Consider the following 17,092-nt stretch of genomic DNA (forward strand, 5'->3'; position numbering starts at 1 on the left):
AAATAGCAAGCTCTCAGAGCTACATTGGTCAGAATAGTAACCACTCCAGTATTCTGACCTGGAGAATTCCAATGGACTGTATAGTCCATGGGGTTGCAAAGAGTTGGACCAGACTGAGCAACTTTCACTTCACTTTACTTCAACAGGTTCAGCCTACCCTAATTCATATAGGGTGAAAAGCTGTAGAAATAGGTTGGGGCCAAATGTGGATATTCATGTATGTTTCTTCTTATATATTGTAATATTTGTCTTTAGTCATTAAAATTCTGGATGTCATTTAAAATACTGAAACCACAAAGTGAAACAAAGTATATTTTTGTTTTAGGACAAAATAAACTAGCCATATATTGGTTGATTTGGGAAAGGAAGAAACAGAGCAAAGAAACCAGTCCATGCGTGCTGAGTTGCTTCAGCCGTGTTCAACCCTTTGAACCATAGGGTTCAACCCTTTGAACCATAGGGTCTTTGCCACCCTATGAACCATAGCCTGTCAGGCTCCTCTGGCCATGGGTTTCTCCAGGCAAGAATACTGGAGTGGGTTGCCATGGCCTCCATTGATTTAATGGAAAGGATAAACCAGATGTAAGAGCTTTTGTGTAGAAAAACACTGCAAGTTTGTGAGTTAGTGGCCATGAAAAGCCAGGAATAGGGAAATATTTAAGATTATTCTGAGGTTTTAGTGATAAAGAACCCACTGCCAATGCAGGAGATGCTGGTTCAATCCATGGATCAGGAAGATCTCTTGGAGAAGGAATGGCAACCCACTCCAGTATCCTTGCCTGGGAAATCCCATAGACAGAGGAGCTTGGCGGGCTACAGTCCATGGGGTTGAAAAAAGAGTCAGCCACAACTTGGGACTAAACTACAACAGCAACCACCGTGAGATTTCATGCAAGAATGGTAAGGAGAACAACGGTAACTTTCTTAGAAGTAGGAATTTTGTGGAGAGAGACTGTTTCAGAGTTCTCCCTAGGTGATGCTAGAGAGCAATCAGATGAAGATGTTCCCAAGTAGATAGCAATATAAAGTTGGAATTCAAGAAAGTCAGGTTGAGGACTTCCCTGGTGGCCCAATGGTTAAGAACCTGCCCTGCAATGCAGGGACTCAGTTCCTGATCAGGGAATTAAGATACCACATGTTGTGGAGCAACTAAGCCTGAATGCCACAACTCCTGAAGCCTGCATGATCTGGAGCCTTCAAGCCACAACTAGAGAACACAAATGCTGCTACTACTGAGCCCAAAGGCCACAACTAGAGTTTCCATGTGCCGCAACTCTCTGTAGGCCACAACATAGGATCCTGCATGACGCAACAGAGATCCTGCATGCCACAACTAAGACCCAATGCAGCCAAATAAAATAAATATTAATTTTTTTTTTTTAACAAAGAAAGTCAGGCCAAAGAAATATGGGACATGGTTCAAGGTGACTGAGGCACAAATGGTAAATAAAAATGTTTGTATGAATGAATCACTGTGTCAGAGGTTGAGGCTGTACATTTCAATAGGTTGGTGGGGACCTGGAGTGACCACAAAGGAAAAATACAGAAATGCATACCTTCAGAGGCTCTGTTGAATCCTCCATTTATGGTATGGAAGTGAAGCTTGCTTTTGTGAAAGTACCTTTAGTTCTGAGGCCAGGAAGGAAATGTACAGAGAGTAGAAGAGACTAAACTGGTATAAATGTCAGTACCAAAGGCCAAGAAGTAAGAAGATTAAGGTTCTGGTGAGAACGATCCCCAGAAGACTCACTGTGGAGTCAAATGTAGCAGAATAACATGGCTACTAAATTGGGAGAGAAGCGAGCATCAGGAATCTAAAGCCATAGTGGAAGTGAAAAGACACTTCTACCAGCTTGAAGATTCTTCTGAACTACATAAAATGTTGGCCAAGCATGATGAGGGCCATAGAGCATTGTCTCCACTGATGTAGCCAGGGGTTGGAGAGAATCTGATTTGTTTTATCATGTCCTGCATGGTCAGATCCAATCTTTACAGGAACAAGTCACATTAACAACCCTGTTTACAAGAAACGAAGTGTGATTGCTGGGTTCAAACCTTGACTATATTCACGTGTGCCTGTCGTTTAATCCTTGATAGTTCTGCTTTTGCATCTTTAACACAACCTCACAGTGCTCTTATGAGGATTAAATGAAATAATATATAAAGTGCTTAATCAGTGTCTGAACCATAAACATTTTTGATTGATAGTTATTAACATTATGAAATGTGGAGGTGTAGTAATAGCAGGAATACTATTTTGGGGGTACCACAAATGCATCTGTAAGAATTGACAGTTAGCCCTGTGAATAGTCACTGGTCCCTTAGGTTTTTTTTTTAAATCTACCATGTCAGCAGTGTATAAATGGGACTATTGATAACTTTGGTGAGAGAAGAAAGAGTGAGACACAAATGTAGTCTCACCATTGCCCTCACTCTTGATGATACCTGTATTTCCACCATTCAAGATTTATTCCATTTAACATCTTTTCCTGACCTTATTAAAATGCAGATATCTTTGGAAGAAATGAAGCATTAAAAGATTTGTAATTATAAGTGAATTTCTCCTTTCTGTCAACAGTTTATCTATGAACTAAAGTGAACCAATAAATTTGAGAGCATGAGGTACTTTCTGAAAGGAAGGCTTTAGCAGTCAAAAGGCGAACAACCTCTACCACATATCACAAAATTCTGTTGAAAAGAAATGTACGAAGAACTTCAAGTATATCTTCTAAAAATGGAAGAATAAAATATTCTGATAGTGAAAGCCAAATTTATTAATTTGTAGTCACAAAATGTATTATCGAGGATTACATGCATATCAACAATTACTTTCAAGTGACACAGAAATAAGACAAGTATGTATATATAAGAAGACTGAGATAGCATAGAAGGAAAAACTGATAAACTCTGTTGGAAGGAGCTTAATAAGAGGACTACAGGGAAAGATTGTTTACAGAAAGAGCAATATTCAAAAAATGAGTAAATGTTCACCAGAAAGATAAGAAAGGAGGGGATATTCCAGATGCCCTTCAAACTCACTATTTCCAAAACACTCCTAAGGTATATTCTTCCCAAACCTGCTTTTCTTTTTGCATTAATTAATGAAACCATTATTCCCCCAGTTGCCTAAGCCAGTGACATAAAGACCATTAGTGATTCTGCTGTTTCATTACCTTGAGTTAGTATTTCAGTTAATCTGCTCCAGTGAATTAAAATCAAGGTTTTGTTTTTCACATGTAATGAAAAGTCTGAAGGTAAGTAGTTTCCAGTTGGGAAGGCAGTGCCTCCAGGGCTCCAGCTCTTTGTGTATTCCTATCCCACCATCCTCAGTGTGGGACTCTCATCCTCCTGGTTGCAGTATACTTCCTTCACTTTATCTGCATTCCAGAGTCTACTTCCTCATGAAAGCATGGTGCAGTCCCAGTGCTTACAGGAATGGGAGGAACTTATGTCCATTTTGTGTGTATGTGTATTCAAAAAAAAAAAAATGGGAGATAGGAAAGTTTTGGAAATACTGAGTTTGAAATGCATGTGAGAAATCTAATAGCTACTGTTTAGGAGGTATTTGGAACACCCGAAGCTGCTATAGTGCTGTTACTTAGGAGAAAGATTTGAGTTTGAATATAATTTAAAGAACCAATAGCCAGTTTTGTGATAGGGAAGACTGTTAGAGTGCCTGGCATTGCCCAGGAGAAGTATACAGAGTAAGAACACAAGAACGCTAAAGAGAAATCTTGGGAAATTAGTTACAGGATGATTGGAGCAAAGTGGTAAGAAATGCAGATAAAAGAATGTTCAAGAAGGTTAGACATAGACTCTGGTGAACTTAATGTAAGGATTGAACATGTCCTTATTGGATTATCAGCCAGAAGTCGTAAGGCCTTTCCAAAGAACAGTCTATAGAATGGAACCAGTGAAAGCCAGGTTATAGCGGGCAGAGGAGTGAATTGAAGGTGTTGATAAAGAGACTGTCAATTGTCTTGGCTAGTGATTCCTGGCTGCAAAGGACAAAAAATAGAGCAACACCTGAAGGGAACAGAAAAGAGAACAAATTTGGCTTCTTCTTCTTTTTTTTTTTTTTTACTTTATTAGTAAGATCTGAATGTGTGTATAGCCTGCAGGGAAGAAGCCATTGGTGAGAGAGAATTTAAAGTTATAAGGAGAAATAATTGATAGAACAAGGCCAGGCATAGGCAGGAAGGGATGGGATCAAGAACACAGGTGGAGGGATTAATCTTAAATGGGAGCTGAATTTCTTCTTCCTGTGATAGCATCACGGGGAAGATGCACTTAGATCTACGTGGATACACAAGAGAGACACAAAGGGTCTGACTACTGTAGTCTCCAGCTTTTATCTGATATCTGGTCTTGATTGGAGGTATGTAAGAGATCAGGAAGGCAGAACTGGTGACTTCACTTGTGAGTATGAAACCAGGGCAGGAATCCTGAGCACCTGCTGTCAGATTTTGAAAGCATTCAGTACTTTTTTTAAAAAAAAGAAATTAATTTGTTTTATTTTTGGTTGTGCTGGATCTTTGTTGTTGCACTGGTCTTTCTCTAGTTGTGGCGAGTGAGGCCTGCTCTCTGTTTTCAGTGCTCAGGCTTCTCATTGCTGTGGCTTTTATTGTTGGGGAGCATGGGCTTCAATAGTTCAGGTATCCAGGCTCCAGAGCAAAGGCTCAACAGTTGTGGCGCACGGGCTTAGTTGCTGCGAGGTATCTGGAATCTTCCTGGATCAGGGATCCAACCCGTGTCTCCTGCACTGGCAGGCAGATTCTTTACTACTGAGCCACAAGGGAAGCCCGAAAACATTTACTAATCTTAAAGCCATACCTACATGATAGAATGCTACTTAGTATTTCAAATGTCGTGGATTGAAAAAAACAAACAGAAGACCCTGTGGGTCAGACAGATCATTCACTTACAGTTTCTGAAATGATCAATATGCTTCCAGAAGAGAAAGCTTGATCGCATGACATACAGTTGTTATGGAGAGAATGGGAATACATTTAATTGTGATGATTTAAGATTCTTGACTCTTGAACTAGTTCATTTGTAAAATGGCTGTTCTGAAAAGAGCAGAATATATTGCAAAAGTATAGGAGAGGAAAATATACTTTTAGAAAGTACATACATTTTTGTTTAGGAAATGGAAGTTGAAATTATAATGAGACAAAGAGCAAATATAATTGGGCTGACAGAGCCAATTAAATTCAAGGCTCTATCTTTGGTAGTATGCTTGGAGGGCTTTGCGAGGACTGTTTGACTTCATTACTTAAAGTACAAGTAGGCATGGACTGTAGGACAAAGCTGAAATAACGGTTTGCATGATATCTGTCACAAATTATACTAAATTATACTAAACGGATGAGGTAAATGAATATGCTATTTACTTATAAGTATATATTATTCTTAGTACTTGAGTTTTATGAGTGGTAATTAAGTTTTTTCTTCTCATATGAATGTCTGATATTTTGCATACCAAATTTAAATATTCAAACAAATGTATCTTTATTTTATATAAGATATATACATATACACATATAAGGGCTTCCCTCATATATGTATGTTATATCTATTTTATCTTATAATGTGAATTGCAGTGGTCTCTTTTTGCTTTTTTTCTCTGTGAGAGTCAGGATGACAAGGAAGATACCGGCCTTGACTTTGGAACCAGGTTAGCTCTGAATTTACCAGCTTCATAATTCCATTCCTCATCTTCCTCACCTATAGTGATATTAATAATACAAATCTTTTAGAGTTTTTGTAAAGTACTCAATGTGTAAACTGACTAAAAGCCCATAAAACAATGCATAGTATAGTGCAAACATTCCCCCAAAGTCAGCTATTATGAAAACATGGTGATGATATTAATATTTAATGAACATTTCATACAGCAAACCTCCTACATATGCTCAATATTTTATAATGTGAACCTCAAGGAAATGTAAGTTGCCATAAAGCAACTAGATTTTAACCTACTTATTTTTTGGTACTGGATAAAGTTAAGTTTTGAAGGAGTATAATACTTATCACAGTGTCAAAAGCAAGTGTACAATTAACTCAATCTTTTTTCTCTCTCTTTTTTCTTCCTTCATTTATCCCTTTCTTTCCTCTCTCTCTTTCACTGTGTCTTACAAAATGGAGAATCCTTTTTGTGGATATTCTATTTTAAGAGTCCAAATAGAAATGGAATATTATTAAGTTCTTTTTGAATTTTAAAAAATTTGGATATCAACTAGGTGAAAAACTGATAATGAGTTTAATTGAAAAGAAGACAAACAGCATAAAATCTATGTGCAGAGGATATGCAGAAGAAAAGCAAGTATAATAATAAATTGATTGTCTCAGCTAAGATTGATAACCCCACTCATTATTAAAAACAGAAGGAAATGGAACACAATTGAGTGGCTATTTTATATATCCCTAACACAACTATTTGCTTTATTTCCTTTAAGTTTTTAAGTTATATTTTCTTTTTCACTTCTTAGACTTGTTTTGGTTTATAAATAAGAAAACAGCTAAAGACCCTTAAAACTTTTAAGGATGTCTAGAATCAGCATTTTATCTTCTGTCCACTAGATGGCAGGTAGAGGATTCAGAATACCTTTCAGAAGCTATGTGTAAGCTGTTCTCATTTGCAACACTAGATGAGAAAACCGATTTGGTTCAAAGTAGGACATTTTGGAAATGAGTCTCTTTTTCTTTCACCCTCCTCAATCTCCCACACATAGCCTTAAAAAAAAAAAAAAGGACTGGTAAAACTGGTAAAAGGGTGTAGAGTTTCTAATAAGGCTTTTATGTCTTTATCTACAGTTACAGAGTAGAACAGAACGCTTGCAAATTTATTTTCTTTATTGAAAACTGTATAACTAAAATCCAGCAACAAATCTGTTTTTGACTGGTTATGTATTTTTGCAAAAACATTTACAATTTTTTTCTCTTTTGGGCACCTACAGTCTAAAATGGTGTGTTTTCTCTGAATAATCTAAATCCTTTTATTTTCTCAACAAGGAAGTTCCTGTGGATCTCTGTTATGGAAGGGGCGGTTGGAGATTACATTATAACTTGGCAATCAATTTTCTTTCTTTCTTTTTTCCCTCCCTATCTTCTTTATGATAAGAGAGAGTAGGGAAGTAGAGAACTTTAAGATTCTTTTTCTTTTTTTTTTCCCCCAGTTTTTATTGGAATCTCCCCCCCCCCCCCCCAGTTTAAAAATGAGTAGAAAGAATCAAATTTTCTGGTTTGAACACATGCCTTTCCATGGAGGATCCAAGGCCCTGGAAATGTAAAGGGCCAATCTTTGTTCCAGAGGGGTTCATTTCAGAGAAGGGTGTGTTCTGCAAAGACAAATAGGTCCCACAGATAGTTGCCAAGGGCACGGAATACATCTTTGCATTACACCTTGAACTAGCGTGTTCATATCACCTCTTTTTTATTGCATGTACCATAAATGACTGTAAAAGTTTGCAAATCATGCAGAGACCTTGGCAGTCAATACTTCGCAGGAAATCTACAAAGAGAGGAGCTGGGGAAGAGATCCAGCCTAGCAGTTTTACTTTTTTTTTGGCACAGGAATCCTAGGTTGACATTGAGAATTAGTGAATGTTCGATTTTTGACAGTGTCTCAGCCAGAGGTGTCCGCAGAGCCACTTAATCTGAAATGTTGGTTTTTTCATTTAGATTAACAGGTAATGGAAACACCTCTGTGGCCTTATTTACATGGGTTTACTCTAGGTGCTCATCTGTGATGAGGCCATAAAAGAAAGGCTAATTTTTATGTGGGCCAATGTGTGGGCAAGTAGGGTGCCTAGCTGTGGAGGCCTTGCCAGTAGCTTTTCTGAAGTCTGTTTTTAAGAGCCTAGCTCTCCAAAGAGCCAGGCAAGGGTCTGGAGGTTGCTTTTTAGGATCTACACTGTGTTGGTGATGCTGCGGCTGGGGGGAACACTAATCAGCCCCCTCCTCCGTGTTTAATCTGCCCATTCTGCGGATTTAGGGAAGGGGAGAGTGTTTTACCACTTTAAATTCAAGGCATTAAAGATGAGTGCCCGGTGAAAAGTCCGACAAACCAAATACAGACGAGGGTACCAAAGCCCGGGATTCGGAGACAAACTCCGCTACTGCTCCAGCCCGGAGGGGCAGACCTCATTGAAGCTACTATGTAGAGTCGGCGGCTATGAAATGGCTTAGCATCCCCTTTCCCACAGTCGGGGGCCTCGCAGCTTTAAAGCTTCGGCAGTGCCTCGCTTTGGACTGCGCTAGGGACCAAAGGGCTGTGCTTTTCCGGAGAGAGACTGGGTTACAGGGCAGTGAGCGGCGGCGGGAGAAAAAGCCCCGGGCCCTACACTCCAAGACAGGATGGCTTTAGAATGTTCCTCTCACACACACACACACCCCACCTCCACCGGCAGCACCCTCTTCTCCCCAACCCCCGACCCCCATGCCAGTCCCAGTGACTGGAATCCTTCACTTCTGATGCAAAAAACATTCAGTGGAGTCCAGGGAGTTTTTGAAATTCTGGCGGAGGCTGCTTTATCCGTTGATTCGCCCCAAAGGTTGAGGTGGGGGATGCGCTGAGCTCAGCTCCAGGCTTTGAATTGCCCCTGAAACCCCCGTGGCCATATCGCGCCCGCGGTCCTTTACATCTGAGTGGCTTAGAAGGGGTCTCTGAGCTTTGCCCAATCTAGAAAGGATCGGCAGGTGGAGAACTGTGCGAGTTTTTTAGTTTTCCTTTTTAATTTTAACCCCCGGCGGGGAAGCGTGCGTGCGGGTGGGCGGTCGTCGCCGCTAACTGCGCCCTCCCAGGCGGTGGCCGGCTCCAATGTGGGTGCGACGGCTGTGACACCGGGTCAGCAGAGGTGGAGCACCTGGGCAGGAAGTGGACACCTCCCGTCTGGGGAAGGTTTCTGTGCAGGCGGAGGGCGTGGAGCTGCCCTCGGAAACAGGGCCTCTAGGAGCTGAGATCTGCAAGACCTTTTCCCCGCAGGTTCCGCGCGCCAGCGCACGCGCTCCCCACAGCTCTGCCAGAGGCCACAGCTTTCCATTCATAGTATCAGAACCGCTCCTGGGAAAACCCGGAATTTTTATCCAGACGGTTTGGTGGCATTGGGAAGGGGGGACAAATCGTATAAAAAAGTTGATCAAAGCGAAAAGGAAAAGCCCAGGTTAAAAGAGACATTTAACAGGAAAGCCAGGCAAAGAATTTTATGACGCCACTTTGCGGTGTTTAATTTCAGATTAAAAGCAGATATGGCATAAACACATATGTGTGTGATTTCTCCCTAAATACTGACTAATGAAACAGAACTTTGTATTTTCGGAAAACGTTGCCCTAAAAAATTATTCCGATCTCTTCTCCTGTTGTTCCGTCCACCCCTACGGTCAGGGGAGACTACTCTCCATGGAGCACATTTTTCATTCTCAGCATCATAAACCCATGCCATGGAGAATCGTAATAAATTAGTTTCAGGACCAATGTAAGTGATGCTCTAAAGCTGGGTCAGTTGACATTGGTTGATTTAGTAAAAACTGCCAAAGCTGTAGCTGAGTCAACCTCTCATACTTTCCTTTAGTTCACAGAGTCACTTATTTGTCTATTTATTTAGTTACCTGAAACCACTCCCTACTTGCTGCGAGTGAGAGAGGACTGGCAGTGTTACACTCTGAGGGATTTTTCTAAGTTGAACAGATGCAATGCTTCCTCTGTGCGTGCTCAGTCGCCTCCAACTCTTTGTGACTCGACTGTAGCCCGCCAGGCTCCTCTGTCCACAGGAATCTCCAGGCAAGAATACTAGAGGGGGTTGTCATTTCCTCCTCCAGGAGATCTTTGCCACCCAGGGATGGAACCCTCCTCTCTTCCTTGGTAGGCAGATTCTTTACCACTAAGCCACCTAGGAAGCCCCAATACTTCCTTTAGATAATAACTAAGTCTTAAGAGTTTATATACTTGAATGTACTGTCATTTCCCTTCTTATTAGTCAAAACCCTTGTGACAAAATTCTCTGGCAAAGGTTTTACATATTGTGTCAAAATAATTTTTGATACAGAATATATGATGATCACTTCCTGATAGATTAGCGATTCTACTACACAGGGATGAGAAATTGATCATCCCAAATCGAACCCACTGACATTAGGGATTGTTAGGAGCGTAATAAACGGAGACTCTGGTTTCTCTGCTGGGAACTACAGGTGTCAAATGGCATCAAAATTTCTGAGAACAGATATGGACAGTTTCTAACTTCAGACTTTTCAGCCTTTTATGGGAACTGTATATTTCTGTTTTGGCAAGAGTAAGACAACCTACACTCATTATCCAAGTATGTGGAAATATTTTTTAAGAATGACCATGGATGATCTTTAAACAACACACCGTTGAAATATTTGCATAATAAATACAGCCAGTTAATTGTTATTCTCATGCCTGGGCTGTCTCCGGAGGGTTTCCTGGAGTGGATTTGGACAGAGGGAGCCACTTTGGAGAGCTGGTTTGCAGACCACGTGGGCAATGAGACCAAAAGAAAGTGTTTTGCTCAAGAAGGTAGACCTAAAGAAAGTAGTATATGATCTCTCTTCTTTGTTCTGATTTGTGAAACACCAACTACTCGTTTTTAAAGGAGCCTTTCAGCAAGAGATTCAGAAGGAGGAAACCGAGAAAGTTTAGTAAACCCGATCTAAAAAGAAAAAGAAAAAATACCTAGCCCTTTGATCTCCATGGCATTGTTATTACAGTCTTAAAATAACCACCACCCCCCTGGTCGGAAAAGAAAAACCTTAGGGATTAAGTAACTATTTATCTCATGAAGATAATTACTTGTTTGACCCGAAGTCATTCATTCCTGAAACCACGAAGTTAAATTGCTGAGATGTTTTTAAGAGCCACTGCTTCTGGCTATATCGCTTGGTTAACAAAAACCTGATCCGGATGACCATCGCATCTCGGATGGGTCTGGGCATCACTACTCCAAGTCTCAAGTTTGTGACGGTTCCTAGTGTGTGGGAGGAAGAAAGGAAGTTTTCCATGAGATACATCTGTAAAGAGGTACTAAGTGACCGAAGCCACAGGTGGCGAGGTTAACCGGGAATGGAAAACCGGGCTCCCTCTACTTCCCAGAACTGGCCGAGCAAGGTGGTCACAAGCCGCAGGGCAGAAGTTAATCCCAGCGGCTCAAGATGCAGTTTAACGAAATCGATGAGGCTTCCCCTAGTGGTGCGGCCGCAGTGCTGTCCCTAGGAACCTCCTTAATTCCCTTTAATAATACTTCCGGCCCTTTTCTGGACCTCATTGGCTCGGAATGAGAGGAGCATTCTCGGGTCAGCAGGCTTCTCCGTGCTACCGCCTGTGCAGAGTCACTGGCCCAGGGCTGACACCGCCCTGGGCGAGGCGTGACCCGGGGCTGGGAGGGGGACTGTGTCGGCGGTCCCGGGGGCCGCGCTTGGCCTCAGGCCGGGAGGTCCTCAGGAGGCTGGAGGCGGAGAGAGGGAACCCGGCTCCGATGGTCCAGCCGCCGTGCGCCTTGCGCGATGGAGGCCTCCGGGAGGCCCGGGGAGAGCCGCTCGGGTCCACGCAGGCAGGGCTCCGGGACTCGCCAGCCCGCCCGCCGCTCGCCCCGGGGCCTTGGGAACCGGGAAACGAGCGCGCCTAGGCGGTGGCGGCCTCGCAGCTTTCAGTTTTCATTGAGGCAGCTGGTTACTGTTTAACATCCCCACCCACGTTTCAGTTTGTTTAGTAAATCGATCGGACGGTGAGAGTCAGGCCGCTGTTCTGTCGCCATTGAGCCGGGCTAATACCCTCCCAGCATATGGTCTAAAGTCTCTGCTAGGGATCCGGAAAAACAAACAAACAAACAAAACAACAACAAAACAACATCCTTACGCCTCGTCTCCCCGATCACCCCGCCCCACCCCCATCTTCCACCTCGGCGCTCGCAAACCTCCTTCCCAGGCTGGGAAAAGTGCGGCCCGGGACCCCCGCAGCCGGGGCGGGTAGGGGGGGACCTGTCGTCGGGACATGCGGCGGTGGCCGTGCGGCTACGGCGACGCGGGAGCTCCGGGAGCCGCTCCGCGCAGGTAAGTCTCCCCGCCGCGCCCCACGAGCCCAGCGGCTGAGTCCCAGCCTGCCGACCTCCGGCCGGGGTAGGAGCGAAGGACGCTCGGTTCCCCTCCCGCGGCTGCACCGGGGACGCGCGCCCGGGAGGGGCTGAGCCTTAGGACCCCCTAGGCCAGTCGAGCTTGAAAGCAGATACCCCGAGGCCTCCCATAGCCCGAAGTGCTGGAAAGAAGAAAGGGCCGGAGGTGAGGCAGCGGGGGCATGCGCCAGCCGGTCACTCAGGAAAAGGAGAAAATAAAAGTTGGATGTGTTTGGCAGAGGAACTTTCGGTGTCTGTCGGCGAGTCACGTGGTTGCCTGGTCTCTGGGGGCTTCGGTGGAGTTTTTTTTTTTTTTTTTGTGGCCTGGGGCAGGCCAGGGCTTTGGGATATTCTATGGACCTCGGAGGTTTGTAGGGAGGTGTTTGGCCCTAGATCATCACCCGAGGCCTTTGCTCCCGTCTCAGCCTCTACCAGTTCTCTGTTAGACACATTTTGAGAGTAGGTATCTTCAGGTGATGCCTCTGGGGCGATTATATGAAGAATGTAGGTCTGTGTCATTCTGTCTGTCTATACATGTATGTGCATATATGTATATATATAATCTTTATATAGAATTATATAATACATAATTCAATTTAAATCACCTTAGCTTCCTTTGGGAAGAAATGTCCTTTGGAAGCTTGTTTAAACAATGTATAGTTTAAGCAATAATCATTCCATGTCTAACGGGAATAGCCCAGCACGTGATAAGATCTTCGAATTGAATGTAATGGGCTTCATACCTGATGTGCTGCTCTTCTGAGACTTGTTCTAAACAATTACAGGACCCCTCTCCAACAAGCAACCTGCCTTCAGTCAGCTTTCCTATGAGGGCAGCCCTAGAGAATGCAGACTACAGCGCTGTCCACTTCATGGGATGTCCTGAAAACTAAACACCTCATAAATAGTAACATTTTCTGCTTTTGTTTTGTTACTTTCTCCTGCTTTTCCGTTCATTTCATATGTATATTCTCTTCATTGGTACAATATTCTTCCCTTCCAGCTAGCACCAGTTTTTTCATAATAACCTTGTTGTCCCCACCCTCTCAGCACACTTCCCTCTGTTTTCATCTGTTGTGCTCAGTACTATCAGTCAAGTCACCTGATCTATATATTTAGTGTGAGTTTGAAGTCAGTGGCCTAGAAGGGTTGGGCTCCTCTCTGGTACCATTTGGGTGAGAAGGTGGAGAAAGAAGGTGACCAGTGGTGGTAAACTACTTATTTTTCACTTTTCAAAAGTGTAGGTGGAAGGCTGTTCTCTTCTTCCCATTCCTCCTCAGCTCCATTCATAGGCCTACAAATAGGGAATGTTTCTCATCATGCTTTATAAAGGTATGTGTGTGTTAGTCATTTAGTCATGTCTGACTCTTTGTGAACCCATGCATTAATTGGCCAGGCTCCTCTGTCCATGAAATTCTCCAGGCAAGAATACTGGAGTGGTTTGCCATTCCCTTCTCTAGAATCAAACCCTGGTTTCCTGCATTACCAGCAGATTCTTTACCGTCTGAGCTACCAGGGAAGCCCTTTTTAACTAGAGTGTGTCTATTAAGATCTCATAAGCATTTTATTCTTCAGCTGTCATTTTAAGCATATGGGACAGCAGAAATTAATTTGGGGGATGACTAAGTTTTTTTTTTTTACACTTGCAAATAATAATGCAAATAATAACTTTTCGTTCCCTGTTTCTTTTGAAAATTCTTGTTATTTTCTTTGAATTCTAAAAGTACGACTTGCTTATAAAGCAACAAGAAAATTATAGTAAAATATAAAGTGAACCCCCTTTCCTATTCCATTCCGTACGTGTAACTGCTGTTGATTTGGACTTGTGTTCCTTCATGTGTATGGTAGTGGTGGTTTGGTTGCAAAGTTGTGTCCGACTCTTGCGACCCTGTGGACTGTAGCCCGCAGTCTCCTCTGTCCATGGGATTTCCCAGGCAAGAATACTGGAGTGGGTTGCCATTTCCTTCTCCCGAGGCTCTTTCCAACCCAGGAATCGAGCCCTGGTCTCCTGCATTGACAGGTGTATTTTTTACCTCTGAGCCATCAGGGATTCCTTCCCATGTATAACCACAGGAATCTTTCATTATTTCAAATAATTGGATAATAGTTCATTTATCAGTGTTCTGAAATGTGCTTTCTTTTAATATTTCTCAAATATTTCTCTGTCAGTATGTGAAGATTTCTTTTTAAACATATCTGCCTAACGTAACCATCCAACCAACATCCCCCAGAATATTCACTTGAATTTTCCAGTTTCTTACTATTACAAAGAGTGATGCAGTGGTTATCTGTGTACATTGTCTCTGCAAGAATACTACAGAAGATTTATTCTGAGAAGAGAATTACCAGTTCCAGGGGGACGTTCACTTTAAATTCGATGGATATTGTAAAGACCCTTCCTAAGTACCCACAGTGTCCTTACCTTACTCTTGACAACACTGAATAGTAATGATCTATTTAAAATGTTGCCAGTGTGATTGTTGAAACGTGGATTTCTCTTTGACAGAGTTGGATATTTGGAAATTATATAATCAGCCCTGTAACATCTAACTTGAAGAGCTTGAGAATTTTGCTTTGAGAATATAGTAATAAAGTGGAAAAGGAATTAAATACTTTTTAAAATATCACTCTTATTTTGAGCTTGTAAAAGACTCTATTTGACTCTATTCGTCACTATCCGTTTACTGAATGGCTAGAGATACTGGTGCATGCTAAGTGAGAATTTTGATGTTACAAACATGTGACTCTGGTGAGCCTAATAGTTGCTGTTGTGATGTGTGGCTCTTGACTTATGTGTTTGCTACCTTTGTAAGAGGATTCACATCCCTAGAAATGAAACATAATTTTAAGTGAGATATTGTAGTTTGGAATCCTTAGGAAACTATACATGTAAACAGAACAACTGAGTGTACAGTGATACGTCATTGTACGTACATACATACATCCTTGCAGAATTGCTCTGTCTGCTCTCCCCATAGAAATTTTCCCCTATTGGTATCAATCAGCTCATACATAGACTCATAAAGTGCTTCAAATATGGCTTCCTCTTACACTTGGGAGAACTATTTAGGAATCTTAATACATATGTTTTTTGCTGAAACTTACTGAATCCTTAATATGTGTTACATATTGTTCTAAGCCATTCTTATGAATTTATTCTCTTACATTCTTTAAACAAATCTATGCAGCTAATACTAATATTCTCCCCATATTCAGATGGGAAAAATGAGGCAGAGAAATGTAAAAACTTGACTAAGGTCACACATCTACAGAGGATAAAACTGGGGATTCAAGTCCAGGCACTGTGAATCTAAGCCATAGGAGTGACCTTGGCACCTTCAAGAAGTCCTCGATTGTTCACTGCACAGGACTGCCCAGCTGAAGCGGACATGAGGAGTGATACCTTGATCAGACCCCACAGGCCTTGCCATGTCTCCTGTTCTTGACCAAGTATTCCTGGGAGAAAGCACTTCTAGGTCACAAAAGTCTGTAAGGAACAGCAACAACCCTGCTCCATGTATGCATATTTGCATGTTTATATAAGTAACTTTGAAATTCAGAACTATCTTACCCATTCATCATGGATAACCCTTAAGGAAAAACTTTCCCTTTATGATATGGACTTCCTATTGTTTAGTGGCTAAGTTGTGCCTGATTCTTTGAGACCCCAGGCTTCCTTGTCCTTCACTATCTCCCAGTTTGCTCAAATTCATGTCCACTGAGTCAGTGATGCCATCCAACCACCTTATCCTCTGCTATACTTGTACTTCCTACCTTGTATTTAATACATAAGGGGACAGAATGCTCTCTATACGGGAGAATTAGCTCATGGCTTCTGATATTGTGTTGCTGTGAAAACCTTTGGTTTTTATCAAGATGACCTTTTGGAAAATGCATATGGAATTAATTTTTTTTCTTTTTTTGTGCTTCTCTTAACATTGTGGGGGACATGAAGGTCTTTGAGGATGACCACCTCATGGGATGTAAGCCTAGAGAGACTGCTTTGTTGTCACATAGGGATGCTTCTATTCCTGCCCAGCTGTTTACTAAAAGGGGGACAAAAGCTGGCGCACTTGGGCAAGTTAACCTCTTTGAAGCCTAGTTTCCTCATTTTTGAAGTATATGTGACTATAACATCTGTCTCATAAAATTAATATAATGATTATATATGTTAATAATACATGTAAACATTTAGACCAATGCCTAGAATATACTAGGTACCTGATATGTATTCTGCGTTGCTGTTATTGTTGTGATAGAATGAGATAATTCATCTACAATGCTACTTGATTGTTGTGAATAAGTTAATAAGTGTCACCCGCTTTTATTGACCCTCTCTCTAAAGGAATTATACATAGGGGCTTCCGAGGTGGCTCAGCAGTAAAGAATCTACCTGTCAATGCAGGAGCCACAGGAAATGTGGGTTCAATCCCTGGGTTGGGAAGATCCCACAGAGGAGGAAATGGCAACCCACTCCAGTATTCATGCTGGGAAAATTTCATGGACAGAGAAGCCTGGGGGGCTACAGTCCATGGAGTTGCAAAGAGTCAGACACAACATCAGTGACTGAGCACTCACACAAATTGCATAAGACTTCGAGAGTTTTATGGTGGCCCCTGCACCCCTGGCCAACCCTTCTAATAGGCCTCAGAGATCAGTGATGAGTAAGAGACATAGTCCCTGCATTCATGAAATGTTTAGGTAAACAATGTAGACAAGGAACATCCCGAGTATATAGTTCAGTGGTTAGAACATGGGCTGAGGAATTATCAAAACTTTAATGCAAATCTCAGTTTTGCCCTTTGCCAGCTTGCTTAACATTTCCATGCCTCAGCTTAAATAGTTTTAAAGTAAAAATAACAGTCTTTATTCTTAAAGTATATGTGGATTAATTCTTGTATTACTTAAGTCAAGCATTTTATTTGTTGAACATTTGACCCTTTCTCTGCACTCTATTTCAATAC

The 17,092-nt window shown here is 42.0% G+C and overlaps 1 protein-coding gene across 1 annotated transcript in view; it reads left to right on the top strand.

The window, feature by feature from the left end:
* Window positions 1–11,286: 11,286 nt before the first annotated feature.
* The window catches only part of HNF4G (hepatocyte nuclear factor 4 gamma), a 134,588-nt gene continuing 128,782 nt past the window's right edge, over window positions 11,287–17,092 (top strand). Inside the window, exon 1 of the mRNA XM_061439039.1 lies at window positions 11,287–12,069. The gene's annotated coding sequence lies outside the window, so the exon portion shown is untranslated. The remainder of the gene's footprint in view (window positions 12,070–17,092) is intronic.

The sequence above is a fragment of the Bos javanicus genome, chromosome 14, assembly GCF_032452875.1.
Source record: "Bos javanicus breed banteng chromosome 14, ARS-OSU_banteng_1.0, whole genome shotgun sequence".
In the NCBI taxonomy this organism is placed as follows: Eukaryota; Metazoa; Chordata; class Mammalia; order Artiodactyla; family Bovidae; genus Bos; species Bos javanicus.